This window comes from Lynx canadensis, chromosome D4 (assembly GCF_007474595.2).
Source record: "Lynx canadensis isolate LIC74 chromosome D4, mLynCan4.pri.v2, whole genome shotgun sequence".
Classification (NCBI taxonomy): Eukaryota; Metazoa; Chordata; class Mammalia; order Carnivora; family Felidae; genus Lynx; species Lynx canadensis.
The window spans coordinates 27,056,002-27,070,348 of NC_044315.2; the positions used below are offsets into that span (position 1 = coordinate 27,056,002).

A 14,347-nucleotide genomic window follows, 5' to 3' on the forward strand; every position below is an offset into this window, starting at 1 on the left:
GGAGCGTGCAGCTGTCGGTGCCACCTGTGTCCTTCTGAGTCCAGCTAAGAGTTTCCTTTTCAGGGCACCCACGTTGTGGAGTGCCGGGTCCTGTGGCCTCAAGGCAAGGCCAAGGTATTGAAGGAGGAGAGAGGGAGGGAGGGGCCGTTCCGGGGCGGGGGGGGGGGGGGACCCCGGGGGCCAGCACGCACCTCCTTCCGCTTCTCCCTGTGTCAGCAGCAATCAGGAACTCGTCGCTGTGCGTCACCTCCAGCCTCTGAAACGTTCTGGCTGGGAATCAGATCCAGTGTGGAACACCTGCCCTCCACTGCGGTACCACAAACACAATGCACCGCATGCCACTTGGCAGCAGGGAGAAAAGAGGCCTATTAACGTCCCTGACGTTATTAACAAGGGCAGTCCTGTGGTTGTTGGCGCGCGCGCGCTCTCTCACGCACACGCGCACGCACACGCACGCGCAGACACACAGACGCACACTTCCCCAGGCCCTTGGCTACCTCACTGTCAATCAAGTACTGAATAAGAGATAGCCCTCTCCTGGGGGGCCGTGGCCCTCTTGGATAGCAGGTGTGTAGGTACGGGTGCGTGTGGCACGGGTGTGTGCACGGGTGTGGGTGTGGGCAAGGGGGAGTGGGGGGGGTAGGCGCTGGTGTCTGATGGCCATGGACGGACCCAGGGTCACCTGCGCAGGTGGGAGGTGTGGGGATTGCTGAGGCCGAGGGGACGCGTGTCCCCTGTGTAGCCCTCTCAGGCCAGCGTCGCCTGTGCCGGAGGGTAAAAGGAGGGGTGGCGGGGTGGAGCGGGTGCCAGACCTCGTGGGTGGCATGTTGGCTTGACCACGCTCCCCTGGCCGCAGGACGACGTCCACCCCTGGCACTGTCACCGTCGCCCCCTGGCCGTGTCCGCGCCACGCCTGGCGGGCTGGCTTGCCCCCGCTCCGCTGGTGGCGGGTGGCTCCCTGCCAAGCCCGCCTGCCCGCCCACCCCCCCCCCCCACCGGCCCCCTGTCGGCCTGGCGCCCCAGACAGTGGGGCTCTGTGAGTCGCTCTCTTGGGGGCAGCTGGATGTTTTTCTATAGAGGGGACTCGTCATTAGAGGACCCGGAGGCTGAGGGGTGGCACCTTGGGCTGTTTTCCTTTCTCTTTGGCCCCATTTACTGATGGTCTCGGAAGGAGCGCGGCGCGGGGCCGCAGTTCACTTGTCGCGGTGAAGGCAGCTTGACAGCTGCATAAATCACGCCGAGATACCACTAATAGGTTGCTGCCCGCGACTGTACCGGACCACCCAGGCGCAACGCGAGGCCCTCGGAGCCCAGCCGCACGCAGACAGTAATGCCGATCGCTTAACCCTTTGTCCCCCGCCCCCGCGCTGGGCGCGGCGCTCCGGACTCGCGTCCCCTCTCCCCCCCCCACCCCCATCCCCACCCCAGACCGCGCCGGCGGGGCGGGTCTCGCACCTCCTTCCCCACCCCAATTCTTCCGGTCTCTCCAGCTTTCCGCGGAGCTGGTGCTCCCAGCGGGTGATGAAAGGAAAAAGGCCTCGCCGCCGGCCGGGGGCTTTGGCACAGGTGGGATGGCATTGGCGGGGGCAGTGAGCGAAGGGCAGCGAGGTAGCCGCGGAGCAGGTAGGCAGAGCGCAGGGGCAGAGCGCACAGGATTCTGGCCCCTGCACCTGCAACTCCTACTTCTTGGCCACAGGCGTCGGGTCCGTGCTATCCAGTGACAGACATGCCAGGCCCCTGTCCTACGTGCAGGAGGGAAGAAGCCTGCAGTGAAGTTGCAAGCAGAGAAGCATGCTCCGTGTCGCAGGCGTTAACTACGCATGCTCACACTGTGCGAGGTGCCAGGGACACCAAAGAGAATGAGGCAGTATCCCTGCCCTCTGGAGCTCATGGTCCTGGACAATCCGATGTGACAAGGCCTTCCTCGGCTGGCCCTCCCATGAGCATCTGTTCTCAGCTCCTGCAACTGTCCCCTTGCTGATTCTCCTGCAGCCTGGCTAGTCCCCATCTGCTTCAGCCCCTCAAGCTGTTCCCCCTGCGGGGCTTTTGCCTTATTTGCGGTTTCTGTTCTTAGGGGATCTAAGAAAGGGTGTGGCTCCCTCCTTCACCCTTCCAGCAGATTGGGCAGATGCCCTATTCTCAGCGAAGCCTTTCCTAAACACTGAGTTAGCACCTAGCAGGTTAACTACCTGCACTCCCCACTCCTCCCCCCCCCCCCCCCCGCCCCGCACCATTGTTTTTTTTTTTTTTTTGAGCGCCAGAGGGGTCACAAGTGATAGAGGGAGGGAGAGAGAGAGAGAGAGAGAGAGAGAGAGAAGTGGAGCTCACCCAAGAGGGGTTCCTGCTCACCTGATTTGAAACTGGAACAAACCATGAGATCATGACCTGAGCGGAAGTCAGGTGCTTAACATGTTTAACGGACTGAGCCACCCAGGCACTCTCCCCTGCCTCACTTTTTAAATAGCACTTAATCACTTTCAAATACACTGTATAATTTCCTTCCTTCTTTCTTTTTAATTTTCTTTAATTGTGTGTCTTCCCCTACTAGTGTGATCGTTTTTTGAGGATAAGAACTTTCATTTGTTTTGCTCACTGGGTGATTAGATTTGCTATCCTGGGTGATTAGAATATTGCTTCAACATAGTAGATGTTCAATAACTATTCGTTGAGTGATTGAATGCTCTTACAGAGGACAGCACAAAGAACCACAGAGACTTGGGGGAAACTGGGTGTATTAGCTTATAGGGGTTGGGGAAGGGATCAGTCTTCCTGTCAGAGAAGTTGGAAGTCATGAAGGAATCAAGAAGGCTCACTTCCCCTTTGTCACTGCTGAGCATCACATCATTGCCTCCGAGAAATATTCATTTTCCTGTAGGACAGTCAAGTATATCTGTGCTAGGCTGAGTAACGGTCCCCAAAGATGTCCATGCACAAATCCTTGGAACCTTGGTAAAGAGGACTTTGCAGGTGTGATTAAATCAAGGATCCTGAGATGGGGAGATTATTTTGGCTTATCTGGGTGGGCCCAATGCCATCCATCACAAGTGTTCTTATAAGAGGGAGACAAGATGATCAGAAAGAGAGAAAGAGATACAACCATGCAAGCTGAAGGTGGAGCCATGTTGGGCCAGAATCCAAGGAATGCAGGATGCTTCTGGAGACCAGAAAAGACAAGAAAATGGAATATCCCCCAGAACCTCCAGAAGGAATTCAGGTCCGCCGACACCTTGCTTTTAGCCCAATCAGACTGGTTTTGGAGTTCTGACCCTCAGAACTTTCAGATAATAAATTTGCGCTATTTTAAGCCATGAGGTTTGTGGCAATTGGTTATACCGTCAATAGGAAACTAACAAATACCCCTTTTAAAAATTGTGAGCACTTGTTTCCCTCAGTCCTAACCTTGTTTTGAGCTTCTGCTCTGCTGACCTCACTCCTGGAGGTGAGCTCTACTCATACATCTTCTTTTTTCTTGGCACGCGACCTTCTCAAAGCGGACCTCATCTGAGAGTTCTTCGTCCAATTCTTAAGTGATTTGCATGTTTTTTTTTCAAAAGGGAGTTTTCCTCATCTCTTTCTTATTGAAGTGAGTGTGCACAATCCACTTTTTTTCCTATGTATTTATTTGTAAGTGCTTCCGAACCTTCTTGAGGGACTCTCTCGGCAAATCCCAAAGGGCTGTGCTGGGGTTTCTGGCACGGGCTGGCCCTTCCATGTCTGAACTGTCTCTGCTGGGATCGATACTCGACTTTATTTCATTCCCCCCCAAGACCTGAAGTCCGGTCATAGCGCTTTGGTCTGTGTCCCTGCTGTACCAGTCTGTGCCACCATCAAATGAGGGGTGGGCCAGGGCAGGAGAATTCTGGTCATTTGTCTGAGCAGAGATATCTGATGACAGCTTCCTCTTGGCACTCCTCCTCCCTCTTTCTGTTGCTATCATCAGGTATCACTGGATGAAAGGGTCTTGGTTAAAGACATTACCCAAAGAATAGGGCAGAGAATTCTTTTCTTAAATGATCTCCTTCGGTTTTTCCATGAACACAATTAACTGGAGCATGTCTCCCGAATGGTCACTTATTTGCGCATTCAGCATGCTTTTGTTGAATACTTACCATGCACAATGCTCTCTGCATACCAAGAAGGAATAGGCAGAAACCACTCCAAGTTCCGTGCAGATGAAATTACTTCTACAGCGTTTACAGAACTGAATGTAACCATTAAGAAAATATCGGTAAAGGGGCGACTGAGTGGCTCAGTTGGTTGAGCATCTGACTTCGGCCCAGGTCATGATCTCATGGCTCATGGGCTTGATCCCTTCGTCGAGCGCTGTGCTGACAGCTCGGGGCCTGGAGCCTGCTTCGGATTCTGCGTCTCCCTCTCTCTCTGCCCCTCCCCACCTCGCGCACTCTCTCTCTCATTCAAAAATAAATAAACATTAAAAAAAAGTTAAAACAAAAGAAAATATCAGTAGAGCTCAGGGGATGAATTTGCTTTGTTCTTTGGAATAAGTTGGAGGTCAACCCCTTTTCTTTCTAGGCTTTATTTTCCAGAAGATGGGACTGCAGGTTGAGTGACAATCAGGATATTAAAAGAGCAAGAAAGGGGCGCCTGGGTGGCGCAGTCGGTTAAGCGTCCGACTTCAGCCAGGTCACGATCTCGCGGTCCGTGAGTTCGAGCCCCGCGTCAGGCTCTGGGCTGATGGCTCGGAGCCTGGAGCCTGTTTCCGATTCTGTGTCTCCCTCTCTCTCTGCCCCTCCCCTGTTCATGCTCTGTCTCTCTCTGTCCCAAAAATAAATAAAAAAAACGTTGAAAAAAAAAAATAAAAGAGCAAGAAATAGGGCACTAGCAGTAGAAATCGATGATGTTACTTAGAGGCTGAAAACTGGGGGCTGGAAATTTGTGTCTTTATCTTCGATCTGCATTTGCAGGTATTGGTCACTTGAAATGTGGTTGGGACAACGGGAGGCTGGCTTTTTAATTCTATGTAAGTTTAAACTTAAAGAGTTAACTCGGTTATTGGGAAGCTCTTAAGTATGTTCAGAACAAGTTGGGTACGTGAATCTCCATTTTCAAATGCAAATTTTATGAAATCTAAATATACATAAAGTATTTCTGGTAAAAGTTAGCATCTAAGTGAGATGTGCCAGATTTTGAAGCCTTGGTTTAAGAAAAAATATAAAGTATTGCATTCATAATTTTAATTGCATGTTGAAATGATAGTATTTTGGAGATACTGGGCTTCAGTAAAATCTTTTTTTTTAATGTTTATTTATTATTAAGAGAGAGAGGGAGAGACAGAGCATGAGTGGGGAAGGGGCAGAGAGAGAGGGAGACACAGAATCCAAAGCAGGTTCCGGGCTCTGAGCTGTCACCACAGAGCCTGACGCAAGGCTCGAACTCACGAACTGTGAGAGCATGCCCTGAGCCGAAGTTGGACGCTCAACTGACTGAGCCACCCAGGTGCCCCTTCAGTAAAATCTTTTATTAACATTAATTTCACCTGCTTCTTTTTACTTTTCTTTGACATGATCATTGAAAGATCATTGTTATCCTTCCGAAAGACTTCTTAAGCAAGATTGGAAATATTTGATCGCTCTTCACGATAATGTCTCCCAGTTTTTAACAGAGTTAAGAGTATAATCATTTTTGAATTTTTATTTTTTTTTTATTTATTTTTTTTTTTTAAATTTTTTTTTTTTCAACGTTTATTTATTTTTGGGACAGAGAGAGACAGAGCATGAACGGGGGAGGGGCAGAGAGAGAGGGAGACACAGAATCGGAAACAGGCTCCAGGCTCTGAGCCATCAGCCCAGAGCCTGACGCGGGGCTCGAACTCATGGACCGCGAGATCGTGACCTGGCTGAAGTCGGACGCTTAACCGACTGCGCCACCCAGGCGCCCCTATTTTTTGAATTTTTAATTCAAACAGTAATATTTGAATCCTTGCTGCTGTTTCCCTATGGATTTTATGCTGTAGAGTAGATTAAAGAGAAAAGATACATGTTAGCCATACACACTCATAGAGTGTGAAACAAAGCATGGTAGAAAGCCAGTAATCAAGAGTAAAACTGCCAAGGCAGGCAAGCGAACAGTCACAGAAGCACCCGGACGAATGCTCGGCTCCTTACTGGCTTTGAACTGAGTATCTCTTCCACCAGCGTCCAGCTGATACATGCAGTAAGCTCGTCTCCTACCCCTTCACATGCTTCTTCCTTTACCCTCAGCTTACTTGGGAACTTTAACCACCCCCTTTGCTCCTCCATTTTCTCAGAAAAGATGTCCTTTCTCATTTATGATTTATATTTATTTATATGTGTTCTTGGGACTTTTCTGCCTAAACACAGCAACAACAACTCAGGTGTTATTGTAGTTGCCTTTATCATAAGAATGCTGTGTCTCTCCAGTCTGCTACACACACACACACACACACACACACACACACACACACGTGTGTGTGTGTGTGTGTGTGTGTGTGTGTGTGTGTGTGCAAGTGCACAGGGGCCCTGTGGTAGTATGGTGCAATCTTCATATTTATCATGGTGTTCTCACAAAAGCTACACATGATCCCTGTGCTGGCTTTAGCCTCCTATGCCTTCAGAGTGTATACACATATTAAAAGAATAAATTAATGAGCATGAGAGACTCCATTATTTGGAGTCTGTTCCTCCCTCCTCGCTTCCTCCCTTCCTCCCTCCCTCCCTCCCTCCCTCCCTTCCTTCTTTCCTTCCTTCTTCCTTCCTTCCTTCCTTCTTCCCTCCCTCCTTCCTTCCTTCTTCCTTCCTTCCTTCCTTCCTTCCTTCCTTCCTTCCTTCCTTCCTTCTTCCCCTTCTTCCTTCCTTCCCTCTTCCTTCCTTCCTCCCTCCCTTCCCTCTTCCTTCCTTCTTCCCTTCCTTCCTCCTTCCTTCCTTCCTTCCTTCCTTCCTCCTTCCCTCTTCCTTCCTTCCTCCCTCCCTCCCTTCCTTCCTCCCTTCCGCCCTTCCTTCCTTCCTCCTTCCCTTCTTCCCTCTTCCTTCCTCCCTTTCTCCCTCCCTCCCTCTTTCTTTCTTTTCTTTCTTTTCTTTCTTTCCTTCTTTCTAACAATATATATATCCCAAGTATTGCAGCATGAGATACACTTACACTAAAAAATGATTAGTTATTTATCTAAAATTCAAATTAAATAACCAACCTATAGCTTATCTGGCAACCCTATATGTTTAGGATCTGTTGAGCTGGAGAATTGCAAGGTTTGCCAGATTTAGCAAGTAAAAGTAGGACATCCAAATGTGATATTTTGGCCACACTCATACTGAAAAATTATTTGTTGCTTATTTGACATTCACATTTAACTAGACGTCCTGAATTTTCTATGGCAACCCTAATTCTCGAAGAAGTGGTTTCCTCTGTAGGAGAGTGGGCTACCCGTGGAGGTATCAGGGGTGGGAATTAATGTTCTTGTCTAAAGTTCTGGTAATGTATCGTCTTAGAAAAGACCAGAAGCCTGACGACGTCCTGGAGTAGGATGGTTTCTGTTCGAAGCTCTGGTAAGGGGTTCAGGCTGGCTGCCCGATTTATGGAGGGCGTGGGACTTGCACAGCTTCGGTGCAGTGTTACTATTTAAATCTAATTTGGGTCGACGTTTATGCTTTTGGAATAAAGCCATCCTCTTCCACCTGCTCAACCCCGCCTTGCATTCTGGTGTTGACTTATTAAGTAGAGCCCAAACCATTTCATCGTGAAGGAAGATCTGTAGCTCAGAGTGTCTGAACCAAACAGGAATTGAAACAAGAGTGGGGAAGAGAGGGAGGAAACAGTTTAAGTCTGTGACATCTTTTTTCCAATTGTTAATCATTTCGGGCCATTAACAGTAAGACAGAGAAAAGTAAAAAGACAGAGGAGGGGACAGACCTGGGCTGTACGCGGCCTTTAGCCATTCACTTTCGGGCTTACTTTCCTTCATTTAAACTTTGTTTACCCTCCCCCACCCGACTCGCTAGCAAAAATACTTTTAAAAGAACCTTAACAGGCGGAGGCTCAAGGATCTTGTTTTCTTTTAATTCTTTTTGATTTATGTTCCTTTGTCTCCAAAGCTCCTGTAATCTTCCACCTCTTCACATCCAGTTCCCTGCTGACAGCCCTGAGGCAGCCAGCCACCCCCCACCCCCTTGGCTTTGAGATAAACCATCCCGGGCTGGATCCTTAACTACACAAACTTTCTCTCCTGAGCCTTCTCTTAAATGTTGGGAACCCGAGAATGCCTTCCTTGGAAATGAAGGAAAGCAAACATCCCAGGTTGTGTCCTCAGAAGCCTGTAACCAGAGCTTTTTATTAACTCTGGTGGGAGTCGGGCTTTGATCTGAACTGGTCCGGGAACTCCTTTATTGCAGCTGACATTTATTGAGCGGCTACTATGTGCCACTGGCCGGGGTGGCAGGGCAAGCGAGGACAAATATGATGGGGTCAGGCCTACAGGAGCTTGCTTGTAAAATAGTTGGGGGCAATTATACTGGTCCTCCAAGACCCTTCGGTTCACTGGGTCAGAAACCCTGCTGAACACCGCCAAGCAGCCTAACTCTCTAGCACGGCACATTTAAAAAAAAAAAAAAATACATTTAAACACTTACTTTTGTGATGACTAGTGCCTTGCTCCCTCACTGGCTTCTCAGCATTGTGAGCTCCCAGAGGGGAGGGGCTGTATGTGTTTTGATTTCTGTTATGTTTTCAGCCTCCAGGAAATATCAGCCAAATGAAGGAAGGAGGGAATGCACCACAAGACCAGACAATTGTGCCCATTCGTTGCAAATGAAGAGCGGTGGGAGCAGGGAAGGCAGCCGCTCATTCGGGAAAGGCTTTGCCTTCGATGACGATGTGGTGAAGGAGGGAGTGTGATAAGGGCCCAGCCTGCGGAGGGCTGATGCCAGAAGTGGACCCCGGGTATCCTGATGGCAGAGACTGTAGAGCTCTGGTCTCCACACCGTCTGAAGGCCTTTGTTCCAAGTCGCGTCTAGTGCTCTGCGACTCTAACGTCTTTCTTCTTCACTGATGTGTAGTTAGTTTCCTGCTAACCTGAATAAAAGGTGACCCCTTTCTTTCTGGCCGTTGTATCTCTCAGCTCTGTTCGCTCCACCGTGGTAGAGAGAAGCTCTCAGTAGACCCACTAAGCACTTCATGCATACTCTTGAGGCATTTATTTTCCATGAATTGTAAAGTGCCTGGTGCAGAGTAAATGCTATGTAGTTGTTTGCTACGGTTCTTATTAAGTAATAAAAGGGGAAGGGAGGCATGGATTTTTCAACCTTCCGTAATGGGGCAGACACTCAGCTTGGTGATTCATTATTTTTTTTATTAAAAAATTTTTTTAAATGTCTATTTATTTTTGATAGAGAGGGAGAGACACAGAACATGAGCGGGGGAGGGTCAGAGAGAGGGGGAGACACAGAATCTGAAGCAGGCTCCAGGCTCCGAGCTGTCATCCCAGAGCCCGACGCGGGGCTCGAACCCACAGACCGTGAGATCATGAGCTGAGCCGAAGTCGGACGCTCAACCGACTGAGCCACCCAGGCGCCCCTCAGCCTGGTGATTTAAATGCATTTTATTTTATGATCCTCAAAATAACACCACATGGTTGGTATTTTAAATCTCACTTTAGGCCTAGGGAAACTGGGGCTCTGATAGGCTGAGTGAATTGTCTTATGCCACATGGGTTGGTCTGTGATCTGGGCACTATCATGCTTCAAAGCCTGGGCTCAGTCAATTAGTACCATTTGGTACCCACTGAGTGAGATCCTCCCCTCTCTGCTTTTGGCTCCGTCACTCATGGACCATATCTGGTCGGTTTCTCCTACATTGGATACTTGCTCAGGCCACCGAGGCTTTGCCTGTGCTGTTCTCTAGGCCTGGAAAGCCCTCTGTTCACTTCTTTAGCTACTTAGCCTCCACGTGGCTTCTGGTTTTAGCTCACGCATCATGTCCTCTGGGAATCCTTCCAAGACCATCTCCCTGCCCCTTTTTCAATCTGAGGGAGGTTTTCCTCCACGGTGCTGTTTGAGGCTCCTCTCCTCCACCCTCTGTAAACACTCTGAGCCCCTCTGTGTAATTACTAATGGTCTCTTTTACTAGGCTGTAAGCTCTTTTTGTCTATTTCCCCATCGTAAGTATGGTCCTGGGGCATAGCAGTACTTAATACATACATGCCGGTTAGATGGGATTGGCGTGGCTGTGGAGATATGTCTGGAAAGAGATACCTGTTGGAAAGGGGTAGGGTCTGGAGATGCTGAATGTACCGAGGACTCACACTTCAGGTAGTTGCAACAGGAACACACGGGAGAGCTTGGAATGGGAGGTGACGAGAGGAACGTGGGGATTTCAGTCCAGCCGCGTGGATTGGAAGGAGGGGAGAGGAGGCACCAGGACAGTAAGGAGATTTCTCAAATAAGAATAGACTTCAGGTTATGAGGTTGGCCATAGGAAGGGACAAGAAGATTCGAGACGGGGACGGGATAAAGAGAAAATCGATAAGGGTCGAGAGAAGACTCAAACTGTTCCTTGCTTTTGATCAAGCTGGATGTTAGAATGCACGAGTCAAGGCAAGACGGGAAATAAAAGTTGAAGACCAGGCCCAGGGCCACTGGGTTCTCCAGGTTCTCCTCCTTCTATGAGGCAGGCAAGAGCCAGAACCAGGCCAGCTGCTAGAGGTCTGAGGCTTTGGGGCAAACCCACCTTTTATGTTCAGGTCTGAGCCTTAGAAACGTGACCCAGACACCAGCCTCAGAAAGACCTTTAAAATAAAGGGCTTTGGGATGTGGCGCCTGGGTGGCTCAGTCCCTTGAGCGTCCGACTTTTGATATTGGCTCAGGTCATGATTCCAGGGTTGCGGGATTGAGCCCCGCCTTGGGCTCTGCACTGAGTGTGGAACCTGCTTAATATTCTCTCTCCCTCTCCCTCTGCTTCTCTCTCTCTCTCTCTCTCTCTCTCTCACTTGTGTGTGTGCTCTCTTTCTAAAAATAAATGAATAAATAAATAAATAAAGGGAGATTTTTTTTTTTCCTTTAGGTAAGAAGCCTTTACTTTTTTCCTTCTGGGATATGAACTAGTCACAGGGTTTCACGGGGCTTATCCAGCCACCTGGGAGAAATGTTTGGGCCACATGGGTTACAGCTAAATATACAGTGGTGGTAGCTGAGGGCTTGGATTCTGCCTGCTGAAAGAAACAACATGTAGTTGTTAATTGATATGTGGTAACTTTTAAAAAGAATTCGCATGGTGCCCCAGGGTGGCTCAGTCGCGTAAGTAGCTGACTCTTCATTTTGGCTCATGTCACGATCTTGCGGTTCATGAGTTCAAGCACTGCATCAGGCTCTGCAGTGACACTGTGGAACCTGCTTGGGGTTCTGTCTCTCAGTCTCTCTCTCCCTCTGCCCCTTTTGTGCTTGTGTGAGCACACGTGCTCTCTCTCCCTCGCTCTCTTTCTCTCAAAATAAATCAATCATAAAAGAGAATTAGCATTAATATTTTTTTGCTGTCCAAATTAATATGCATTCATTGCAGAAAATTTGAAAATGGGATCCACCATGAAGAAGATGAAATCACCAGTAATCCAAAGGCCCAGCGATGATCGTAACCAATGTTGATGGGTTGGGGTGCAAACTTCACCCACTAGGGGGCTATTCTCATAGGCAGTCATTGCACAACCTTCAAACTGTTGATGTGATTCAGGGAGAAGTTCTGGGAAGGATGCATTATGAAGGCAAAACGAAAATTCTACTATGGGTGGAATGGAATAACATTTGTTGACAAGATGGATGCTGGGTTTTTGGTGATCGCTATCACGCGACCAAGGTTTGGTAAGTCTTCAGTGTTTTTTCCCTGGTGTGACAGGATTTTTCCATGTTGGAGACTGAGCGTATTAAAAACAAGGACTTTATTTGAACTTCACCCTTAACGGACAGACATTCCTCTTGCTCAAAACACTTCCATGTACTCTTCCAAGGTGGTGTAAGAACGCTACCTTGTTGTAAAAAGCCACTGTTAGTCTCACCAATCTGTGTATCAGTTATCCGTTGCTGTGTAACAAGTTAGCCCCGAACTTGGAGGCTTAAAACAACACTTACCACCTCACATTTTCTGTGGGGCACGGATCTGGGAGCAGTTTGTCCCAGTCATTCTGGTTCAGGGTCCCTCGTGAGGTTGTAGTCAAACTACTGGCCAGGGCAGATCTTCTCTTCAAGGGAAAAGTATCAAGGAATCTGTGTACATGGTTAAAACCATCATGATTTATACAGCTATATTGCTGACTTCTACTCCTGACTTCTTTGCTATAATGTAATATGTAAATTATGTAATACATATAATGTTTATGTAATATTTTGTTAACACATATATTAACACAATATATAAATTAACATATACATATAATATACAGTATTCTATATAATATAAAGAATTATATATTAATGTATAATAATATCATACGTAAATCTAAAATAATATGTGAATACATTTCCCAGGGGAGAAAATCAAAATATAGATGACCAGACTCCCCTTTGATCCCTCTCCTGACATAATTCTCGTCAGCTCAGAAACTCTGAGCTAAACAGTACTCTGAGGCCTCTGTATCCCTTTCTAGATGTTTCCCTATGCACTTGTACTTTCTATGCAGAAAATATTCTGTGCTTTGTGTCATATAGCCTGGGTATTCTCCACCTTGTCTTTTCCACTTAACAATACACTTTGAATCCACCTTTTTGTTTAAACTAGTCACAAACTATTCCAAAGTAGAGATGGGTCACAATCCACGCAGCCATTCCTCCAGTGCTGAACACACATGTTGTTTCACACGACAGATGACAAGCCCTGTATATGTCTCTTCAGGCACATGTGCTAGACGTTCCCAAAGATGGGTACCAAAAAGTAGAATTACTAGGTCAAGTTTTTTTATTTTTTGAAAGAGAGTGTAAGTGGGGAAGGGGCAGAGAGAGAAGGGGACGGAGGATCTGAAGCGGGCTCTGTGCTGACAGGCTGACAAGCGAGCCCAACGTGGGGCTCGAACTCATGAACTGTGAGATATGACCTGAGCTGGAGTTGGATGCTCAACTGACTTAGCCATCCTGGTGCCCCTAGGTCAACTTTTATCATTAATGCCACAAAATGACTAGAAGGAAATTGAAAGGCAGATTTGGTTCCATTCAACTTTTTATTTTCCAGAAAATGTCACCTTTTCCTTTCATCTTTCCTCAGCTTCTCCCGGCCAGCTGGTTAGCTGCACGGTCCTGAGACCACCAGGAGACATGCAGAGATGGCAGATGCCATGCTTCATGGGAAGAGAAGATGGACTGTGGTGACAGACCATATAGCTGTCCCCTCTTCTCGTGCCATCCTTCCCTGTGTCCCTGCCTTTGTGTAATCCCGCCCCCCTCCGCATAACTAATAAAATATGGCAAACACGGTGGGATGCCACTCTGTGATTATTTAAGCAAGACTCCCACCTTGCTAGTGGATTTACCCATAGTCTCTCTCCCCTCGTTGGCCAAGGGAACCGATGGATCCTAGAGTTGAAAGGAATCAAACCCTATCTGCAACCAGGTACGTGAGGAAGCAGATACTTTCCTGGGTTAGCCTCTGATGAGAACCCAGCTCTGGCCAACATACTGGCCACAGCCTTGGGAGACTCTGGGCAGAAGACCCGGCTAAGCAGTGCTCGGACTCCTGGCCCACAGAAAATATGGGACCATAAGTGTCTGTTTTGTTCAGCCACTGAGTTTGTGGTAATTTGTAGGAATAGATAACTAATACACATGGTTCTACTGAGATTTTCTTTTTTTAAAAAAAATACGTACCTTTAATAAATACCTTTCTACTGTTGACCTTGCCTCTTTATTTTTTTTAATGTTTTTATTTATGTTTTTTGAGAGAGAGAGAGAGAGAGAGAGAGCGAGCATGAGCTGGGGAGGGGCAGAGAGGGAGTGGGAGACACAGAATCCGAAGGAGGCTCCAGGCTCCTAGCTGTCAGCACAGAGCCTGACGCAGGGCTCGAACCCATGGACCGTGAGGTTGTGACCTGAACCGAAGTCGGATGCTTAACTGACTGAGCCACCCAGGTGCCCCTGACCTTGCCTCTTTAAATCACACATTTTATTTAAATGGTCAGTAGTTGCACCAATCAGCTATTGCTGTATGAAAAATACCACAAACTTCACTGTTCTCTTGCTCATGTATCTGTAGATGAGCTAGGAAGCCAGGATTGATTAATCTTGGCTGGGCCCCAAGCTCCCTGTTGGTTACAGGTCTGCTCCATGAATTTCTCCTCCTCCTTGGATCAGTGGGTAACTGAGGCTTGTTCTTCTCATAATGACAGCCAGGGGTGGAAGAGGGC

The 14,347-nt window shown here is 48.0% G+C and overlaps 1 long non-coding RNA gene across 1 annotated transcript; it reads left to right on the forward strand.

Annotated features, from left to right (window-relative positions):
• Positions 1–452: 452 nt before the first annotated feature.
• Positions 453–13,744, forward strand: LOC115500015. The gene is made up of 4 exons (XR_003964347.2): positions 453–567; positions 8,702–9,053; positions 11,692–11,819; positions 13,213–13,744. It is a non-coding gene; the product is annotated as an uncharacterized LOC115500015 (long non-coding RNA).
• The last annotated feature ends 603 nt before the right edge of the window (positions 13,745–14,347 follow it).